This window comes from Vanessa cardui, chromosome 1 (assembly GCF_905220365.1).
Source record: "Vanessa cardui chromosome 1, ilVanCard2.1, whole genome shotgun sequence".
Classification (NCBI taxonomy): domain Eukaryota; kingdom Metazoa; phylum Arthropoda; class Insecta; order Lepidoptera; family Nymphalidae; genus Vanessa; species Vanessa cardui.
In genome coordinates, this window is record NC_061123.1 from 16,112,234 (window position 1) to 16,133,690 (window position 21,457).

Below are 21,457 nucleotides of genomic sequence, written 5' to 3' on the forward strand. Positions count from 1 at the left end.
TACACATCATTTACTGCCGTGTCTAATTTCCATGTACTTGGCACGGATCTCTGGATAAAGCGAAGTGCTTTCTTAATTATTATAATCGTTCTGACAAGTTTATTTTATCTTATGTCTGGCTGATTGAGCGTACTGTTGCTAATTTAATTATAACATTACAACTAATTCTATTAACTTTAGAGGTAAATTAATTAATATGGAATGTTTGGAAACCTTTTTAAAAAGCTTTAATGTACGAAGCTAGTTCGCGTGGGTGAAAATTATTTGTATTAAATCAAAAGATAAATTGCTTAAAATTTAAATGGGTAGTATTTAAGTATATACTAATATCATCAAGAATTTTCTAATCGATTCATAAATAAAGGTATAAGATATAAAAACCTTTTTGAAGTCGATAAAAAATATTTATTGTATAATGTTTTTTGTTTATTCGTTTATAGCACCTATATTATGAGAGATATCAATAATAATTTTATAGGGAAAAATGCAGCAAAATCTGTCATCGATTAATAGATTTGAATTTGGATAATTTTAACTGCCAAGGTCAAAATGTTATTGTTACAGGCTGTTACCCAAGCAGCGGTATCGCAACGATCGATCTTTTTCGCTGCACATAATACGGAAACGATAACTGATTCGTCTTTTCATTAGAAAGAAAAGCATTTACTAAGAACTCCGATAGTGTAAAATTAAAATTAAATTAAATTAAATAAAAATATTCTGCATTCAAATAGACTTTTACAAGCACTTTTAAATCGTCGTTTTATAAAAATGTATTAAGTTAAGCTAACGGTTCGGAAAGTAAATTCTACCAAAAAGAGCTGGCAAGAAACTCAGAAGTTATACTTTTTTTTTTACCATTTTAAAGAGTAGGTGAGTAAAGTCCAATAATTTTTTTTATATATCCTAGCTAGAAATCAATAAATATGCCTTTTATCTACAATATAATACTGTTTGGAGTATTATGCCTTGTTTATCAATGTTTTATACATGTGATCAATTTCGAACAAAAAGGCCGTACACTATAATAAACCAGAAAAAATCGCTTATCTGCCATATTTTTTTACTTTATTTAAAAATATATAGTAAAGTAAACTACAGGCATGAAGACATTCCAATGAATTTATTAATTTTTAAAAATTATTATTATTATTGATTATTATTATTAATCGGAGAGGAGGCCTTAGCCCAGCCGTGGGCAATTTACAGGCTGGTACTTTTTATTAAGTCTAGTATATTGTCAATGCCGTCACGTAAGATATAATTGTTCAATAAAACTAAAATCAAAAAGAAAAATTCAACAAGCCTGTACTCATTATTCTTTCCCGTTTAAAACTTACTTTTAAAAAGAATCGGTTTAGTAATTATTAAAAGCGAACTAAGGTATTTAAAATGTTACATGAATGTTTGTGGTTTGCAATTTGAGATAGTAGAAAATTGTGCTCTTAAATGATTTAAATATAAAATAATTCCAAGTGATTTATCTACACTTAAGTACAGTGCGTTTTTTATGTTTTATCAAATCACCTTTGACTAATAAAATTAGTCTAAATCATAGATCATTAATGATATAAAATCTAGCCGAGCTAATGATCATCCCCTTTTGTGTGTCAATTTGGATGGGTGGTGACGGTGGCATATTATTTAATACTAGCTATGCCCGATTTTTAATTTAACAAATAAATATAATTTTGTAGCCTTAGTTACTCTTTATTGTATCAGTTATCAGACAGACAGCCAAATATTGTAAAAAAAATATTTCGATAAAGGTACTGTGTATACATACATATGCATTAAGTAAAAAGGGTTATATTTATTTATATTTTAATATTACAAACAGGCACTCCAATTTTATTATATGTATAGCGAGTATGCGAGTATGTAAGAAACGGTTAATAGAGAAATATATGTAAAACTCAGTTTTTATGCTTGTTCATAATAAAACCGCCAAGTCGTTCGAGTAATTATTCAGAGGTAAGTACTACGTACAACAATTTGTCAAATTTCGGATTGACGTGACTTTATTGGCTTAAAATTACAGCACTAACAAAATCAGAACTGCACGGTTATGTACTAATGTAAGGTTTGATTAATTGTTTCAATATATTAATAAATATGGATTAATGTGCGTATAATAATAATTAAGTAAGTCAAGTTAAATTTAAAAAAAGTTTACTCATAAGTACTCATAAGAGTCTACTTGAATAAAGCATATTTTCATTTTTCTCGATTTATGTTTTTAAGTATTGTCATTTGATGATTTGATATCATGAAACGATTAAGCAAATTAAGAGAAAACGTTATCAAAAAGGTTACATTTATTTGCAGTGAGGCTAAAAAAATCAAGAGTGCGCTGAAAACTAGAGGGGTGGGGGGTGAGTCAGGGCGCCGACTCCGGCAGTACCGCTCCATCGCTCGAGCTTCGTGCACGTTTCGCGTTGTCGTGACAGCCCTGTGCAGTGTTACTGTGTCTGTGTTACGTGATATTTCCATGTGCGTGTCTCCTGTGGTCACAATATAGGTATATGTGTTTATTGTTTTGCAGTTTTTAAGTGAAGGTAGGATTAGAATTAAGATATCTTCGCTGTGTATTGTTTGAATACTTTTAAGATTTATAGCAATTTACCAATTTACAAACATTTATCGTATCCTTAGATTTATGTCTATGAATGTACGAGTACTTTGAGGTACTTAAAACCGTTTATTGTTAATACTAGGCAATTTATTGTGATGGTTTCATACAAAACGAAATAATTCGAAGACGTTCTAATGAAACTTATACAACCAGCCGTTATACTTATTCGTTTCATGTGTTCTTCTACAACCGTGGAATGTTGATTGAAATATATGACAAAACTACATAAACAATATTATCCCTTGTAATGTTTTACTAATTAAATTTACGAACATAAAAACAAGTTCTTATTTTAAATGTTGTTCTATTTTAAATACCAGCCTATTAATGCCAGCTTATAAGAATATATAAAACCTTGTTAGTTTAATCACGTATTATTTAAAACAATAACAATATAGTGTTAGCTAGAAGCCTAGTGGTAACATTGCATTGGTCAGTATTGTTGTGTCGTCTTTTCATATCTTATATCAGATTCAGAGATCATATTATGATCTACGGCTTAACCCTCTGAAGGAAAAGGATCGCTTTATGTTGGACATCCATCTTGATAAGTCTTAATCAATATTATTCACATGTAAATTGGTTAAGATTGATAACATCGATTGATTTTTTTCTTGAGAAAACACTCAAATTTTAATCACTTTTTGTTTTCTTTTTAAATATGTACGTAATACCTATTACAATTGGTGAAACAAACATTGTATTAGCAAATGTTTCCAATATAAATTCTGCGTATTACAATGATAACAATATCTCAGTTATTATTCTTATATATTTCTTAGTCTATTTATAATATGAGTTCTTTTATAAATCTCGTTTATATCGATATTGTAACATTACCTAAAAGTGAATAGTTTTTTTTATTCCAACGACATTTTTAAACGATTCTTAGTATTGAAATTCTATTTTTGTTCAAAGTTGTATCGTATATAATATTGTAAATTAAAGCTATTCCACTTTGTTAGCTGTTTTGGCTTTTGATCAAAGCTTTCAGAAATATGACGTTTTTGTTACGGAAAATTATTAATTGAAAGTTATTAAATATAATTTGCTCTAAATTGTAATCGTGTCTTTTTGGCAAAGTTCAATTAAAACTCAAAATAAAAAGCGTTTGATGATGTAGCTGCATGATTCTTTTCCCCAAAAGTTTGAATAAGTATTATTACCGGCACAAAAGTCACAAATGTAACTTTTTGCTCTGAATCTGGCATCGTATGAGCAATATTGGATAACACGTACGATCGGCCAAAAAATATGAACAGCCCATAGATATACTATTGCTGGCCTAGTGACGTTTAGCCTTTAAAAAATAGGCTCTTGTACTAATTTAATTGCATAGTGTTTTGTTAATATTTTTTGTCGAATGTACAAACACATAAATAGAAACTCAGTAGCGTTAAGCCCGATTTGAACCAGCGCTTTTATATATTCATGTGTTTCATCCACCAAACCTAAGAGTCTAGAGTATCTCAGCTAGCTTGTAGAAAAAGAAAGAGGAGAAGCATTGTTTGTTATTTTCAAGGTCTCGTTATACTAAAAAAATGTTGCTTAATTTTATTTTAATTGTTATTGATTCTAAATATATTGTCAGCATAGGGCTATTCAGTAAAGAACGCCACACCGTCTTAAATTCCTCCATGCATGAGTATGAGTGAGGCTCGTGTTTACACGATGTTCCAGTGTGCGTGAGTCGATTTAGAGTAAAGTCAGCAACAAATACAAATTAGAATATATTTTGAAGTTTTTTTGATTAAAAATTACAAACATTCTGTTGTCTGTGATGTTGACGTGCTCCAATGCGTGTAGCCTTCGGGTGAATTCAGTTATAACTTATGTTAAAGTTACATTATAGATACATATAAGTATATGCTGATGATCCCTTATATATAGTCAGCTCTGCTCTGCTCCCGTTTAATTTGGATTATTCAGTATTATTCTACATTGTGACGTATAAATGTTTATGCTGTTATATATTATGCGCTTTTCTTTGTAGTAGGGAGTTTCATTTATTACAAGTTCATCTCAGTTATTCCATCGCCAAATAGTAATACATAAGGATGAGCTAGTCAGCGTAGGCAAAAATGCCTTAAGGGCTTATTTCCCAAAGTTGGTGTATTGGCGATGTAATGAATGGTTAATATTTGTTATTGGCGCCAATGTTGGTTCAGTGGTGATCATTTGTCTCGCTCTTTAGGGACGTTGGAGAAAATATATAGCGACATAAAGTGAAAAAAACTGATATTTCCTAAAAATAGAACGAATTCATTATATATAAAGTTTATCTAGTTAAGTACCTACTGTCTATAAACGAGACTTCGTTGAAGTGAACTTTGAACGCTAAAACGTTTCCTAAGGCACTCTTCGTCCATTCACCACGTTGAACTTTTTATATAATAGGATCTATGTTTTTCAGATTCTTAGCACAGACCTAAAATAATGTATTACCTAATACATAATTTATGAAGAGTTTCATTATATAAATTAGATTCTGGACAATAAATGTTTTACTAATTTTGTGCCCTGAGTTTAATAATTATTTATTAAGATAATTTAGACTTAAATTTTTGTAATTAAAATATTGTTGCCAATTTTTCTTCGAAATAGGGATAAGGTATCAAATTCTGGGTTATTTTGCCAAAAAAATCTTAGCTACTTCTCAATAACATGTTAATATATTATTTAGTTTCAAGCCTCAACTGATAATATTTTTAATCTATCTTTGATACATTGTTCACAAAAAGCCCTTTTTTGAATTAGAAACTAAATAACAAGTAAGACGTCTTAATTTGAATTCTTTTTAGTATTGGACTGTCATAAACTTTGTGAAATCCGTAAGTATGGTTTAATATTTTACGATAAAGATATGTCTCGTCTTAGATAACTTAAAGTTACTTAAAACTTATAAACGGTAATACGTTTGAGATTTCAGATATTTGTACATAAACCAGACTTTGTACTTTATATTTGCATAAAGGTATCCTTTAAAAACATTTATTTTAGAACTTGGAAAACTTTAATAGAAACAACATATATCTCAGTCAGAACCCTTTTAAGTAAACCTGTTTTGAATATTTAGACACTTCAATACTATAACTTAGATGAAATAATACCTACTAGTAATGTTTTCGGGGAGGCCGACTCATGCCGTGGCGATAAATGGTTTGTCTTATGCTGGTATATCGCTTTTTAACTTTTTGTAGTATATTAATAATAGAAATATTATTATATTTACAACATATTTATGCATTAATTATCACGCACCAATCGCACGCCACTGGTGGACATTGACCTCTCTCAGAATGCACCAAAGTCTCTTCTCCCCCTTCGTGGTCATAGAAGGCTTGTTCTTTTTTTTTAATTATGTATATGATGGCGCGTTGACTATTACAGAGGGAAATTTAGTTTTCATCATAGTTTCCTTCATTTTATGTTTTCCTTTCATTAGATTTTAAACGACGTTCGTGTTGTTTTTGATCAATTGTTTGTATCCGGCCTGATAATGATTGTGTATTTGCGATTTTTTTGTAATCGAAAAGTTATGTCAAGAGCGGGTAGTCCCGAATAGAGTAGTGTGTTATAAAACATGCTTAACAGCTGATTCATTCAACTTGTCACCATCGCACGAGACAGACACTTTGTAATCTATTGGCTCTCAATCTAAGTTGATCAACCTAACCGTATTATATTTTTTGTAATTGTAATTAATAATTAAATATTAGTGTACTGAACAATTACAACGCATCGTTAATTCTGATGTTTCGCTGTTATCACTCCCATCATGAAGGATAACAGCCAAGAACATCTTAAAGGCCCTTCTGATCATCCGACATACTTATATACTTTTCACAAAACATATGTAATTGCGGACTTGGATGCATTGTATTGCCAAAAACCTAATAGATCTCTTTCATGTAGTTATCGATCACAGATATTAACACATTAAGAACAGTATATGTCACCCTGCGATCTAGTTGTGACGATCCTTGCCTGTAATTACGCTGGCTCGTTCACCCTTTAAACCGCTAAGCCGTAACACTAACTAATAATCTAATATTAATACTGGTATAATACATTGGGCATAAATATTATTTTAAAGCAATAATTAGTGATGTCATCACACCACATATATTCTGATATTGAAAATGAGCTACTACACTACGCACGCACACTTTTATTTTATATTGATCTAGTTGTTGCCCGCAGCTTCGCTCGGGTTTTGGGAGTTGGTGTGTGTGTTGTTTATGTGTTACAAAAAATAAGTAGTCTATATCCATCCTTGGACTTCATGTTTGCTTCATACCAAATTTCATCAAATTCGGTTCTACGGTTTGGTTGCGAAATAGCGACAGACCGACAGATTTACTTTCATATTTATAATATTAGTATAGAAGTATAGATTGTGATGTAATATGTTGTTCTAGTGAGGTCAATGTTATACAAGGGATTGCTGAAATTTAGATATTATTTTTGATAGTTTAACCGTGAAGAAGAAAACCTAGTTGCCCTTTTTGCGATATGGATTTAACAAAGGAAAGGATTTTTCGCGCGTTGAATTAATCGGTATTTATAAAATTCATTTCGTTTTCGACGAAAGACACCGAAGCGAGGTTCGCTTTATCATTTTATGTGAAATTCTTCTACACTTACATGTGTGGTTGTTTTTGTTGGGGTTGAATTTTTTCCTAAAATTATAGGAGGCTTTACTCCAGAGTGGTCATATAAAAAAGGCTTATTATTACAGTTATTAACTACGGGATATTTACCATGTTTTTTTTTATTTTTATCCGTTAGAGCTCGATATTTCGACATCTATATCTCGATATTTCGATATCTATGAATGTCTTGTTCACGAGACTCTCTAGTTATTGTCTGTTAAGAAAAATAAGTCAACGATAATTTTTAAACGTTTTATTTTTTTGACAAAACACGATCGCATTTTTTTTGCATGATTATGTTTTTTGACCCGAGCCGCTTTTAAGATTCAAAAATAACAATGAAATAAAATTTTCTCGATTTAATAGCAAGCAATAGAGGAACATAACTTAAGTTCAGAAACCGATGTCCTAATCAAACGATTATATATGTAAAGCTTTAAAGGATAAAGTAAGGTTACGTATGTGTAGTGGGCGCTGAAATGGGTTACAGATAATCCAAATTACTATGTTTGAAGTGAATTCTTAATTGCTTTCATGTAAACGTATATTTGAATGTGTTTTTGAGAGATATCTTGAGATTTTATCCATCCATCCATATATATGTTTATTTGATATTGATTCCTTACATTTTTTCACAGTCTGAATTATTATTTTTATTAGCTAAATCTATAATATAAATATTAAGAATAAGCGCCATACGAAGTTCTATCTTCTAAAGAGGTCATGAGCTCCAAGCCCAGTTGTGGGAAGATTGCAGGATGTCACTTTATTCTAAAACTAGCAACCCAATCCGGATTCGCATGCCATAGTATCAGCTAAATATACTACAGTTTTTTTTTTGTTTCTTTACCATATTGTCTATTGTATTACAAAAAAGAACCTACCTATTAAAAATCCGCATCAAAATCCGTTGCGTAATTTGAAAGATCTAAGCATACATAGGGAAAGACAGTGGTAAGCGACTTTGTTTTATACTATATACCTAATGATTTAAAATAAAGTTGCCTTACATTCAATATGAAAGTAAGTCTGTTCAATAGAGTATCCAAGATATCTTTCCTATGTATTTGAAAACTGATGTTTAATCAAATGATTCCATGCACGAAGGCTATTGTTCCGTGACGTCATCAGACCATTAATATGGCGGACGTCAGCTGTTTGTGTTAATCTTCACTTAAGCTTAATACATATATAAACATCGTGTTAAGATAAACGGCAGGTAATTTAATACATCCCTTAATTGACAGGGAACGTCAAGGCGACTCCCGCGGGCTACAGATTCGAATACAAAGTATTTATATACAATTTCGCATACGTTACCGAATTGGCGCCAGAGTATACAAATGTATAAGTTACAATCAAATTGAACTACCTATATTAATGTTATAAATGTGAAAGTAACTCTGTCTGCTACCGTTGAAGCGAATTTGGTGAAATTTGGTATAAAGCAAACTTGAACTCCAAAAAAGGAGATAGGTTACTTTTTTCCTAACACATAACAACCAACACCCTTAAACGCGAGCAAAACCGCGGGCGACTACTAGCAAGAAATAACGTATCATTGAAGCGCTGTATCGCTACAAAAATGTTTTTAATTTAATGTACATTAGAAATCCTTCAGCTTAGACGACAATTAGTATATCTATATATTGCAAATTAATATATTTACAAGTTATATAAGAGGTGCGGCTCGTATTTCGTCAGTTCCACTTCGTTTCGGTTTGATCCCTCATGCGTAACATCGTCCCGACTCTTCAGCTTCCATCGAGGAGCATTGATTACTTTGTACTAGAAATTGGTATGCAACATTATTATCGAGGCAACGTTGCGAATAATAATTCTATACATATTAACCTGAGATGGCCTAGTGGTAAGAAAAGCGATTTCGGTTAAGATGCACGCGTTCTTGCTCGTGCTCGGCGGTGAAGGTAGACATCGTGAGAAAACCTGCATGTGTCTAATTTCATCGAAATTCTACCACATGTGCATTCCACCAACCCGCATTGGAACAGCGTGGTGGAATATGTTCCAAACCCTCTCCTTGATAGGAGAGAAGGCCCAGCTGTGGGAAATTTACGGGCTTTTAAGCACTAGTGACTCGCCCTGGCTTTGCACGGCTGCAATACTGATACTTAATATACTACAGAATTTGTTTATTTACGTCATCACATTAGAAACTTCTAAAATTATCAGTGTTTCTTTACTATATTGTTCATGCATTATATTCAAAAACCTTCCTCTCAAATCACTCTTTCTATTAAAAAAACCGCATCAAAATCCTTTTTAAAGATATAAGCATACATAGGGACAGACAGACATATGTAATGATTCTATGTGTCTTTATGTATACAACAATAAATAAGTTTGCATTTTACAATAACTATGTGGATTGTTTATAAATGTTCAATATTATACGCTAATAGAAGTACAATACGAGTGTGCTTCACTACTTATACCCACTACTTTTTTACTTCCAAAGTACCGATTACAAATCGTCCAACATTTAAAACGCCGATTTTTCGTGAATCCATAATAAATACTATAGGTTATAAATATATCGACCAATTGTATCGCGTCAATTCAATATTTAAGCTGTTTATTTTGCTTTATTTTTCTTGTACCTATATAGTCGTTATTTTATTATATTTATTTGTTCATTTTATTTTTATTATATCGAAATTGTAAATCGCTTTTTTGTTTAAAAGTGTGCGTTATATCAAATAATGTTTATTTTTTATACAGTTTAACATCAAACTCTCTCTTTGCTTTCGTCTCCAAATGAAATCTATCATAATGGCTGAAGTAAATCTTTGTATCAAGCGGATTACAATTTTTTGCCAATTTGGAAAGAGACAATTATCTCATTATAATATAAGTGTTTTAGTATCATTACTTTAACATGTTATTTTTTTTATAAATAAATATTTGCTAACATTACTTATTTTACCTGCTTTTGCTTTACAAGTGCATTAGCTGCTTATAGCTAAACTTTACATCGACTCGACCTGGAATCGAACCCGGGACCTCAGAGTGGCGTACATATGAAAACCGGTGAACACACTATCGATCACGGAGTTATTGTAGGTGTAACGTACGTACGAGTTTAAAAATCATATATCATGCATTGTTCGTTTAATCGAGGTTTAATGAGTGACACTTTTGTTATTTAATGTGTGGTTAAGACTGTCTAATTCGAATAACTGCCATGGATGTGAATGTGCTGTAGAATAATAGATACGTTTGGTTGATTATTAAATCGCGCTTATGCTAACATTGCCTGTATTAACCCTTATGGCGAAATTCGCCAACATAAGAAGCTGTAAATGGAACGAATACAACTTCATTTATCCGTCGTGTCGGATAACTTTCTCAGAAACGCCTCTATTATAGGAATAATATGTCGCTATATTTCAAAGCTATGTTGTATACAGGTTGTACGCTTATAGTCAGAGCGTTGCCTTTTATTGGAACATAGATAAGTCAGTCAATTACAATGCAATCTTGTGATTAAATCTCCTGACAGATCAAGATACACAGGTTTCATGCTAGCGTCAACAGAGCTTGTGGAAAATACAGATTGACATATATATTCTTATCTTTTTTTATGTTATAGACACATGGATAGGCCACCAGATCATAAGACCAGTGTTACCACCATGGACATTGATGCCGTATAATACTTCAACCATTACTTACATAGCCAATTCGCAACCAACCTTGTTAACTGGAATCTTATATCAATTGTGCTGTATTTCGTCTGTAGTTACACTGGCTCTGTCAACTTACCAAACCAAATTAACCACCAAACCGTTGTAATTACGCAAACAAGGGTGATAAAATCCTAGTTCCAAACTCAGTGATGCATTGGTTATATTAAGAACAATTATTATTTCTTATAGAACCAGTTTCTATGCCCCACTTTCACTGCCCAGAAAGAAAAATAAAAACATTTGACAACTCTACACAGCGCGGTTTAAGATAAATTTATGTTAAATCGTCATTGAATATAACTAACGAACATCATGGTGAATATTATTACTCGGTTTTTAGTAACGAAATTATTATAATTTCGGCAAACGACAACGAGTTCAAGCGAGAAGCGCATTTCTTTAATGAATTTTTCGTCCCGTAGCCGGCGGAGTGATTTAATACTGATTAATTTCGTGTCCGGTCGCCGTTTCAGTAATTTGCGACGACTAGAACAGTCGAATTGAAATTCGTCAACTTACATTTCGTTTAAAGTTTACTCTCGTTTGCATTTAAAACAAAAAGAATATTACTAACGACTACCTAGTTTTTATGGACATCAATTTCATTACTCTGGACAAATGAATCCCTAGTGTATAAAGAATTTATTAACATAAGAATTAACAACATTAAATGCTTAAATATATATACAAATATGAACTAAAACTAGTGACCGCGTGGAAATGCTGGTTCGTTTTTTGCCCAGAGGATCGGAAATGCGATTCAACGAAGAAATGCTGCTAGCATTCTTGCCACCATCCCTACTGTTGATCATATATATTACGTCATGTTGAATTATACAAGAGATAGTTACATTAATAGCTTATTATAGAGTACAAATCAGGATATATTATAGGTTTTATTAACAATATTGCAACGTCACACCTATGTAAAAAGGTAACGAAAAACATCTCAAATTGTAAGTAAAATAATTAAGTGTTTAAACTAAGTTTAGATGGACTGTTGGATGAAAAGCAAATGAACAAATGTTTGCGGCAATCAGGAGAAGTACGTTGAAGTTTTCATATGCTTAATTTATGTTTAAATACAGCTCGTGCTCGGCAATGAAGAAACCACTATATATTCACTAACACATATTAGATTAATGTGTTGAAAATAGTCAGACATTTTATAAATACTGTGCTTATCATACGCCGAAAAACCTCATATGCTACTACTAATGTAAAACAATACTATACACAAACACTTAGAAATTATGCCGATCATTGGACAAACATTAGTTGGTATTTCTGAAGCGCAATCAATAATCGACCTTAGCTATCTTATAATTAAAGTTAAATTTTTGTTCAATATATAGGTCACTTATTGCATTCTGCGTTGGGTCTCTCACATCTAATAAATGATCGTCGAGCAATGCGTGAATGAAAAATAGCAGTCATTTTTAAATCAACAGTTTATTATTAAATTACAGCGTGTATGGATATTTTAAGTTGCTTAAATGTTTTATATGATTTGATTAAGCGAATTTTAATAGTAAACCTCGAAACTACATATAATAAAAAAATTGTAATGTTGGATAAGAACGATATTATGAAAAAATTATATGATACTAGTTTTCGCTCACGGTTTCGTTCGCCTTTTAGGGTGTTTGATATCATGTGTTAGTAAAAAAAGGAGTCTATGTCCTGTTTTGGAGTTCAAGTTTGCTATATACCAAATTTAGCTGCGGTTTGGTCGTGAAAGGGGTACAGACCGACAGACAGACAGAGCTACTTTCATGTTGATAATATTAATATATAAATAATATAGATTAAAATATTTGCAATACATTACAAGTTACATTCGTGTAGTCAAAGACAAGTCAAGATTAGTCTATTCAGGTACCGCATCATGGCTGTGAATATTAATAAACACTGCCTTTCCGTATGTGTAATCCAATTAAGCTTTCTGCGACGAAATTAAACGTTATTTTTACGTTATAAGTTTGAATCGTTGAAAAAGAAAATACAACAACTACAAAAGCAGCCTGTAAATTTCCCACTACTGGGTTATTTTGAGGAGATGGTTCGGAACATATTCCACCACGCTGTTCCAATGCGAGTTGTTGGAATACACATGTAGCAGAATTTCTATGAAATTAGACTCATGCATTCTTCACGATGTTTTCCTTCACCGACGAGAACGAGAACAATTATAAACACAAATTAAGCACATGAATATTCAGTGGTGATTGCCTGGACTTGAACCGGTAATCATCGGTTAATATGCACGCGTTCTTACCACTGGGCCATCTCGGCTCAAAAAGAAGATAAATTCCACTTCATTTAATACAAGCATTGAATTAATAACTTGGTAAATGTCTGCGGTATAGGGCATATATTGCTTATGGAAGGATGCATTGGTTTTGCAAAGTAATTACAGTTCCATTATACGACGACTTTCAGGATGACGTGTTAAGTTCACTAAAACGGTTCGGGTGGGATGTCGAAAGTAGTGACTTGTATTTTTCTACCATAAGTACGAGAGCACTTAATTAAAACTTCTGTATTTCTGTTACGCCCACGAAAGTGAAACCTACCTATTAAAAAAGTGAAGTCTTTATTCGCTTAGTAAAATGTCATTTTAAGATGGGGACTGCTAGACATTATCGCATAAACACGAATCTTTTAATTATATCACTAATGTCTGAAATCTTTGTATTTGACTACATACTATAGAGATATAAAGATGCTAAAACTAATAACTATCACAATGTGAAAGTTTCATATAAATAGGGATTAGGAGTCGCGTGAAATTAAAAAGGTAAGCAGACAAACTTATTTATTCGCATGATTACGAATAAATTTCATCAAATTAATATTTCTGTGAATATTTTAATTTCATATAATTCAAAATTAAATTTAAGTCTAGATTAACCGAGTTTAGTAATGTAAACAGTTTAGATTACTGTATACAATAAAATAACAACTTAATTTTCTTCGCTTACACTAGCGCGTAACCCCGCGATGTTTGAGTTGTACAAATGATTTCAGTAAGTGAAAAGCTCTCGCGATAAATAATTCCGTCTGCTTTCGTTACGGGCGGACTATTGTTAACATTTTGACGCGCCATCTTTCATTGTCAGGGCCAAAGAAGCGGCATTCAATTAATTCATCGCGATGTGAAACTTAAGACAGGAAATTATAAACGCTCCGTTTTCAACGTGGAAGTAACGCAGTGAGGTATCTGTTACGAGAACGGCTAATTCATTACGCGTTATGATCACGTTTAAATTATGAATGTAATGTAGTCTGAGTAAGATTCACTTATCTTTGATTTTATTTTTTTAAATATTTACATATTTTAGTCGAGTCGAGCCGAGCGGTGCCGACGAGAGCCGAGTGGCTTGCTTGTTCGAACAGTCTAAATTTGTATGTGATTATTTGTTTATAATTTATTTCACGCTTGGCGATGAAGTAGGTGAAGTAAAACATCACAGGTTTTTTCAGGATTGTTTGGATACCAATAATAATATTTCAATTCGGGTTCGAATTATTTATTTTTAACTCGCTTGTTATTGCTGTGTACAAGGGGCCGAATATTTTAAAGAATTGGAAGGGAAATGATTCGGCAGACTTGTCGGGCGGCCGCCTGCTTGACGCCAAACCTCTCTGTAAATACTCTTCCTGGTAATACGTCCTGGAAAGTCAGTAAGTGCTGATACTGATGTATTTAACATTTAAAATTTCGCAGCCAAATCAAACGATACTTATACTGTTTTCTTTAGGAGATGATAGGGTAATTTTCTACATTGATTTTGTTTTAATGGTTTAACATCTGTGTCTCATGACTTCATGTATTGTTTTTTCCTTAAATTCCGCAAATTCCGGGTACCTCAAAATCAAAATATACTTTTACTTGGTGATAGGGCTTTGTCCAAGCCCATCCGGGAAGGTTCCACTAGCACTAACCCCAGGCACTCTTTATATATTCTATCAACAAGCAGCGACACTTATTGTTGTGCTCCGGTATTGAGGGTGAATGAGTTAGTGGGTGAATGAGCCAGTGAAACAGACACAGAGGGTATAATGTTCCCAAAGTTTCGTTCATAAGCCCATTCGTCCATTCGTCTATCTGAGCCATAAAAAAGTTATTAAGGTAGGCTTTTATAAGCAAGATTACGAGACAAAATGTAGATTCCAACAATTAGAACCGGCGCTAAGCTATTGGTAGTTTAGTGCAACTGCTCTCAAATGAATTTTCATTGTCAACCGTTTTAATACAATTATATTTGACCCAATCACACACATGTATAGTATTTTATTGTGTAAGAGCAACAGTGCTATTAACGTTACAATATAAAGGACATCTATACTCGGACCCCAGGCTGTTCCTATATCAAATTTCAATACGATTGGTTTAGAGGTTTAGTTGCGTAAGGTAACTAAAATTCGGCGTTGAAATACGAAGAACCGATATTAGAGATTTATGTTTGCCAACGTAAGCTGAGTGCCTGTTCTATCTGTGACGTCACACTGCTGTGCTCTATATATATAACCTTTTTGTTTGTTTGTATTGTAACTATTTTTTTTATTGATTGTAATGTTTTTAATTGTTTGTTAAAATTAATTATTTTCCTATTGTATATCAAAAAAGGTCGTCATTGATGTTTGTTTACTTTTAATCCAACAAATATTGTTTCACAAATTTAATAAAATGATTGATTTGTTTAACAGGAGTATTATTGTTCAGTGTTATTGGATAAACTTATTGAAAGGACTGACCTTTTGACTTCATTAATCCGATCATTTTTCTGAGAACTTCTTTAACTCTTAGTACTTAATAATTGCCGAAGACTACACGATGAAACTGTAAATTGTCGTTCCTAATGACGTTTGTTAAAACTTAAAAACTTTTGAGATGATATTCATTAATCTTTCCTCATTCAAAACACACAACACGCTTAAGATATTAACAAAACGAAGTGACTACTTAATAAGCGGTGAGTTTTAATTTAAAATAATCTTGTGAAATAATGATTAAGCAGTACTCGTCAGAGCCTACGCACGGATTGTAGTTTTTGATTCAAATATACGCTGTTGAAGACGCTGGTAAAATGGTTATAAAATTATAAATTTATGAGATTTTCTATCTGTCACGATTTCACGAATAAATCATGAATCCGACTTTGATAATTTGTGCTTGAGATTGCGTCCCAAGAAATAGGAAATACTTTATGTACCTAAAATCTTCGATCCGTTCTGTATCCGTTGATTTCGTTCTGTATAGTAAAGTAAAGTAACAGCCTGTAAATTACCCACTGCTGAGCTAAGGCCTCCTATTCCATTAATGAGAGGGTTTGGAACATATTCCACCACTTCCTTTCCTTCACCGCCTAGCACGAAACAAATTATAAACACAAATTAAGCACGTGCGTGCCTGGGTTTGAACCCGAAATCATCGATTAAGATGCACGCGTTCTAACCACTGGGTCATCTCAGCTCCCGTTCTGTATAATAACATTATATTTAATTTTGCATATTTTTCAATATATTAAAATAATTCATGAAATAAGGTCAAAATAAAGTATATTTCATTTGGAAATGTATTCATTTACAATGGTGTTAACCACACATCAACGTCTAAAACATATTTTCATTACACTTATCATATTATGTAACCGTTTCATATTATATGGTTTAATTAAAGCTTCCAATAATCGTAAATAATATTATTATAGTATGTGTGTTTATTATATAATACAAATTTTAATGGCCGGCCTAAGCGTGTGTCACAGGTAGCCCTAGTTAAAAATGCAGACTGTCCCTTCGGATCCTGGTGGGTAACGAAGTTAGTCATGCATAATGGAGGGGAGCAAATTGTGCACGGTACGCGGACCCACAGCGCCGTCAATATCTTATGACGATCAGCCTTTTATCTATGCATTAAATTATTTGGAACTTGTATTTTATTCGTAATATTTATTGAATATTTAATTATAAAGATAATTTTTACTTTCATTTTAATTTATTTTATTTTTGCAATGTCTTAAAATCGTTTTTGTAATTATCTACAACGTGTCGCAGCCAAGGATATTGAACTTGTTTCCTTGAAGGCAGTGTTAATTTCTCGTAGAACGTCTACACTACGTAGAGGTGTAGGCGTACTACGCTTCTCCGTATTTCGTATGAGCGTACACGCCATGATTGCTGTAGCTACTCGAATACAGTATACATGAAAATTATATATTTACACGTAAATTGTAATGTATTTTAGAACAGCCCGACGTAGCTGCAATAAATTCCTTCCTGCTTTAAACGGATATTTGTATTGTAAATGCAGATGTTAGTGTAATCCTCATTAATCTTTCTACAGGCTATGCTCGATCACGTTAAGCTGTTGATGTTCATTATTAACAATGGTATTTAGTTCCTATTTTACAATGTTTTATGAAATAACTAACATTATGAAGTTAAGTATGTTACATTAAAAAGAAAATGGTAGTAAATTCTGAAATCGAAAGCTTCTCAAATATTTATTACGTTTGTTAAAATAGACATCAAATATTTAGTTGCAATGACATTTTAGTGAAAAGTTCATTTTGTAACATAAAAAGCATTTTACGTTCGCTAAAAGAAGTACGTGTCTTAAATTCTTGATAAAATTCAACATCATATGTGATATAAAATGTTTACGGCGCAGTCGACCACACTTGGTAACTGAGAGCGTGTAAAAACTGGGATGCAATAAATTCAGAGAGCACATAAGTACACAGAGGGTACAAAAAAATGGAAATGTTCTTAGCTCTGCGAACTAAACCACTCGGTGACCTCCAAATCTTTTTGGCACGCGTCGCTCGCGAGCTTTGCGGAGGTGATAAATCCTCGTGTGGACACTTCCACAAGTCACCCCCCCACCCCGGAACTCGCCCGCACTCTCGCCGGCCTCTTGTTTGCCTCCTCACGTTTTTGATTTAACTTTTTCCAAAGGGCCTAAGCGCGCGCAACTTATTGCGTCGATAATCCCCTGGAATAAGCTTGCGATGTTTTGACGCCTTCGCTGGCTTAATGTCGACAGATTGAATCTTGTTGAATGCGTTTAAACATTTTGTTGACTCGATTTTAATCTCTTAAAGTATTATGATTTTATCTGTTAAATATCTTTTCTTTTTTCAATTTGCGATAACTACTGTTTTTTTTACTATTATTTTCGGTACCATCCATTCCGTAACCGTGTTTTTTTACTAATTTTACCAAACATTAATATTTTTATTTGTTTGTTATAATAAGTGTGGTTAAAAAAAAACATCGCTCATTCAATTTTGTATTATGATAAATTATTCAATATCAGAGATATCGTCTACAAACAGTCGAGTAATTCATCAACGGAGCACAGTAATATGAAACAGAAGCGAATAAAGTCTGAGTGAAAATGAGAGAAGGCAACGCTAAGTTGAAGTAAGTCGTGTAACATAATAAGGAAATTACTGACTTAGTACCCCACCAGCTCTGAATATTCCCGTTCGAACATCCGAGATGATTAAAAACGGAACGTTCAAAATGTAATATTCCGAATAATTTTTTTTTTCGAATAAAATATGGCAATGTTTCCATTGAATATTCCGAAACGGAGGTGCGCCGGATTAAAATAATAATTCATGAAGGTCCAGGAAATTAAATCGCTCTATTGTTTCGTCACCTACGCTACTGAACTTCGATCGTCGGGACGAACAGTATCCGAGTCGGGAAGGATTTTCAATATTGCTTAACGAAGCCTTTATGAAGCGCAATAAACGTGATGAAATCAATGGAGATTAAATTAAATTGCGAAAGGGATGCTGGAGAGTGCTTTACACGTTACGTCAATTAATTAATCTGATCTGGTAATGCTGCGATGCGATAGCGCGGGGTGACGAGGCACTCGACGTCATTCGATTAATATAACCGATTGTTATTTTTAATGAAGACTATTTTTAATATTTCGAACAAGATGTTATCGGCAATTTAAGCACCAATAACGTTTTAATTGCCAACAGGAAATTGTTTTTATTTCGTCAATTAAGATCGAGAACCCTAACTTTACTCCCAACAAAAGTGTTTTCTACTCTCGCTATAATGGTAGTCATCCTGAGTAAGCCAAATAATAAAAGTTCAGGCTTAATGATACTGTCCGCTTAAGCAATTACTGACATGGTGGATATTCTCAACAGAGATGGGAACTGTACTGAAGATGGTGTCCTGTCATAAACACAGATGAATCTCTAATACAGCCTTCTAGCTTATACTAAACTGTTACGGTAAAAATATATTATTATTATTATCACCATAATGGGGATTAAATTTATTGGTGTTAAATAGTATGAAGTAAAATAAATGAATCAGAAAACGTTGAGGCTTTTCGAAAGTATGCCTCCTTAAACGTGAATGTATACGAATGTAGGTGAAGATTTAGCGGCAGGCCCATTTAGTCCTGACTTTCCGCTCTTAATAAAAAATACTTAAGCATGAAAATATTACAAAGCAAAAATAATAATAATACCTCTATTTATTCCATGAAATTTATTTGCCATTTCCGTTCTCGTACTGTCGGGCGTTGAATGACTAAGTAGCTATAAAATTATTTGAAATTTTAACGATGTAATTTCAACCATTTCGTAAATATTATACCCGATGGCCTGTTTTGATAACGCAGACTTCTAGGGCGACATAAATTTAAAAAAGTCGTAAAAGTCCCTCGAATTGATTACGAACAACTGACAAGAATGTAGTTACAAACTATACGCATAATAAAAATTTATGTAGACATTATCCATAATGTCTGTCGTGCTAGCTTTGTATCGGGTAATCGCCAGATTATAAAAGAATCTTTATAAAAACTTACGGATTTCCTTATTATATATATATATATTTTTTATTTTGATATATTCTTCGTAGTCATAATGACGGAAGAAAGTCGAGGAAGAAGGAGTTGTTTTATGTGACCTTTCGAGCGGTATAATATCTGTTACAAAAAATAATATACTGCTAGAATGGAGTTCTACACAGAAAATTGACATAAAAAAGGTATTGAAAAATATTTTAAGTCTCATATAAACTAATATATGAGACTTAAATTGATATAGAAACTAAATGACAGACAATAATATGGCGAGCTCTTGCTTAGGTATCCCTCTCATGACTAATTCGACCCCCAAACAGCAACTCGTATTATGATTGTTTGAGTTCTGTGTCTCACACATCACTCAATGTAATTACAGGCACAAGAAACGTGTAATTTGTATCGGAACTTAAAATAATAATAATACTAAAGGTCTTAACTACACATCGGCTTTTATTCGGCTTTTCATTACCACTAAAGATAAATAAAGCCCTTATCGAAGCGGATGTTTTTACCTTAACACTAATGTAACTGCTAAAAGTATTAAAATTCTAATGGGTATGTTTTTCGTTTTTAAAATATCATCATTATCATCATCATCATCAACAGCCTATTTTTGTCCACTGCTGGACATAGGCCTCTCCCAGTGCACGCCACTGTGGTCTTTCTCCGGCTACTCGCATCCAGCTCCTGCCTGCCGCCTTGCGTATATCGTCACTCCACCGTGCCTGAGGACGTCCTACACTACGTTTGCCGAGACGCGGTCTCCACTCTAGAACACGTTTTCCCCAACGGTTGTCGGTTCTACGACAATTATGACCAGCCCACTGCCACTTCAGCTTACTAATCCGGTGGGCTATGTCGATGACTTTGGTTCTTTGACGGATCACCTCATTTCTGATGCGATCCCTCAAAGAAACGCCGAGCATAGCCCTTTCCATAGCACGCTGAGCGACTTTAAGCTGGTGGACCAGCCTTGTCGTGAGTGTCCACGTTTCGGCTCCGTATGTCATGACGGGTAGGACGCACTGATTGAAGACTTTCGTCTTAAGGCACTGTGGGATCGACGATGTTAAGATTCGACGTAACTTCCCAAACGCTGCCCAACCCAGTTGAATTCTTCTATTCACCTCGTCCTCAAGGTTGTTTCTACCTAATCGCAGAGTCTGCCCGAGGTATCCGTAGACGGTACCGTGTATTGTAGTCGGTTCCGGTAGAACATGTTCATTGAAAATGACCTTGGTTTTATCCAAGTTCATCCGTAGGCCGATACGCATAGAAGAATCAGCCAGCTCGTTCAGCATTTGTTGTAGGTCCTGCAGCGTTTCTGCCACGATGACGATGTCGTCTGCGAATCTCAAGTGAGAGATGTATTCGCCATTGATATTAATGCCACGTCCTTTCCAGTTCAGCGTCTTGAACATATCCTCCATTGCATTAGTGAACAATTTGGGGGAAATAACGTCCCCTTGTCTCACTCCTCGATGCAATGGTATGGGATTTGTTTGCTGATTCTGTACTCGGACGGACATGGTGGCAGCTTCGTAGAGACATCTCATCACTTGGATGTATCGCCAATCAACTTGGCAACGCTGCAGGGACT

General features: G+C 33.4%; 1 protein-coding gene across 6 annotated transcripts in view; it reads left to right on the top strand.

The window, feature by feature from the left end:
* The first annotated feature begins 2,418 nt into the window (after positions 1-2,418).
* Positions 2,419-21,457, top strand: part of LOC124531447 (zwei Ig domain protein zig-8-like) — a 404,620-nt gene continuing 385,581 nt past the window's right edge. For 5 of the 6 annotated variants that reach the window (XM_047106037.1, XM_047106053.1, XM_047106063.1 and 2 more), the window contains exon 1: positions 2,419-2,521. The gene's annotated coding sequence lies outside the window, so the exon portion shown is untranslated. Of the gene's footprint in view, positions 2,559-21,457 lie in introns of all 6 variants that reach the window. The other variant, XM_047106045.1, reaches the window with a different exon arrangement.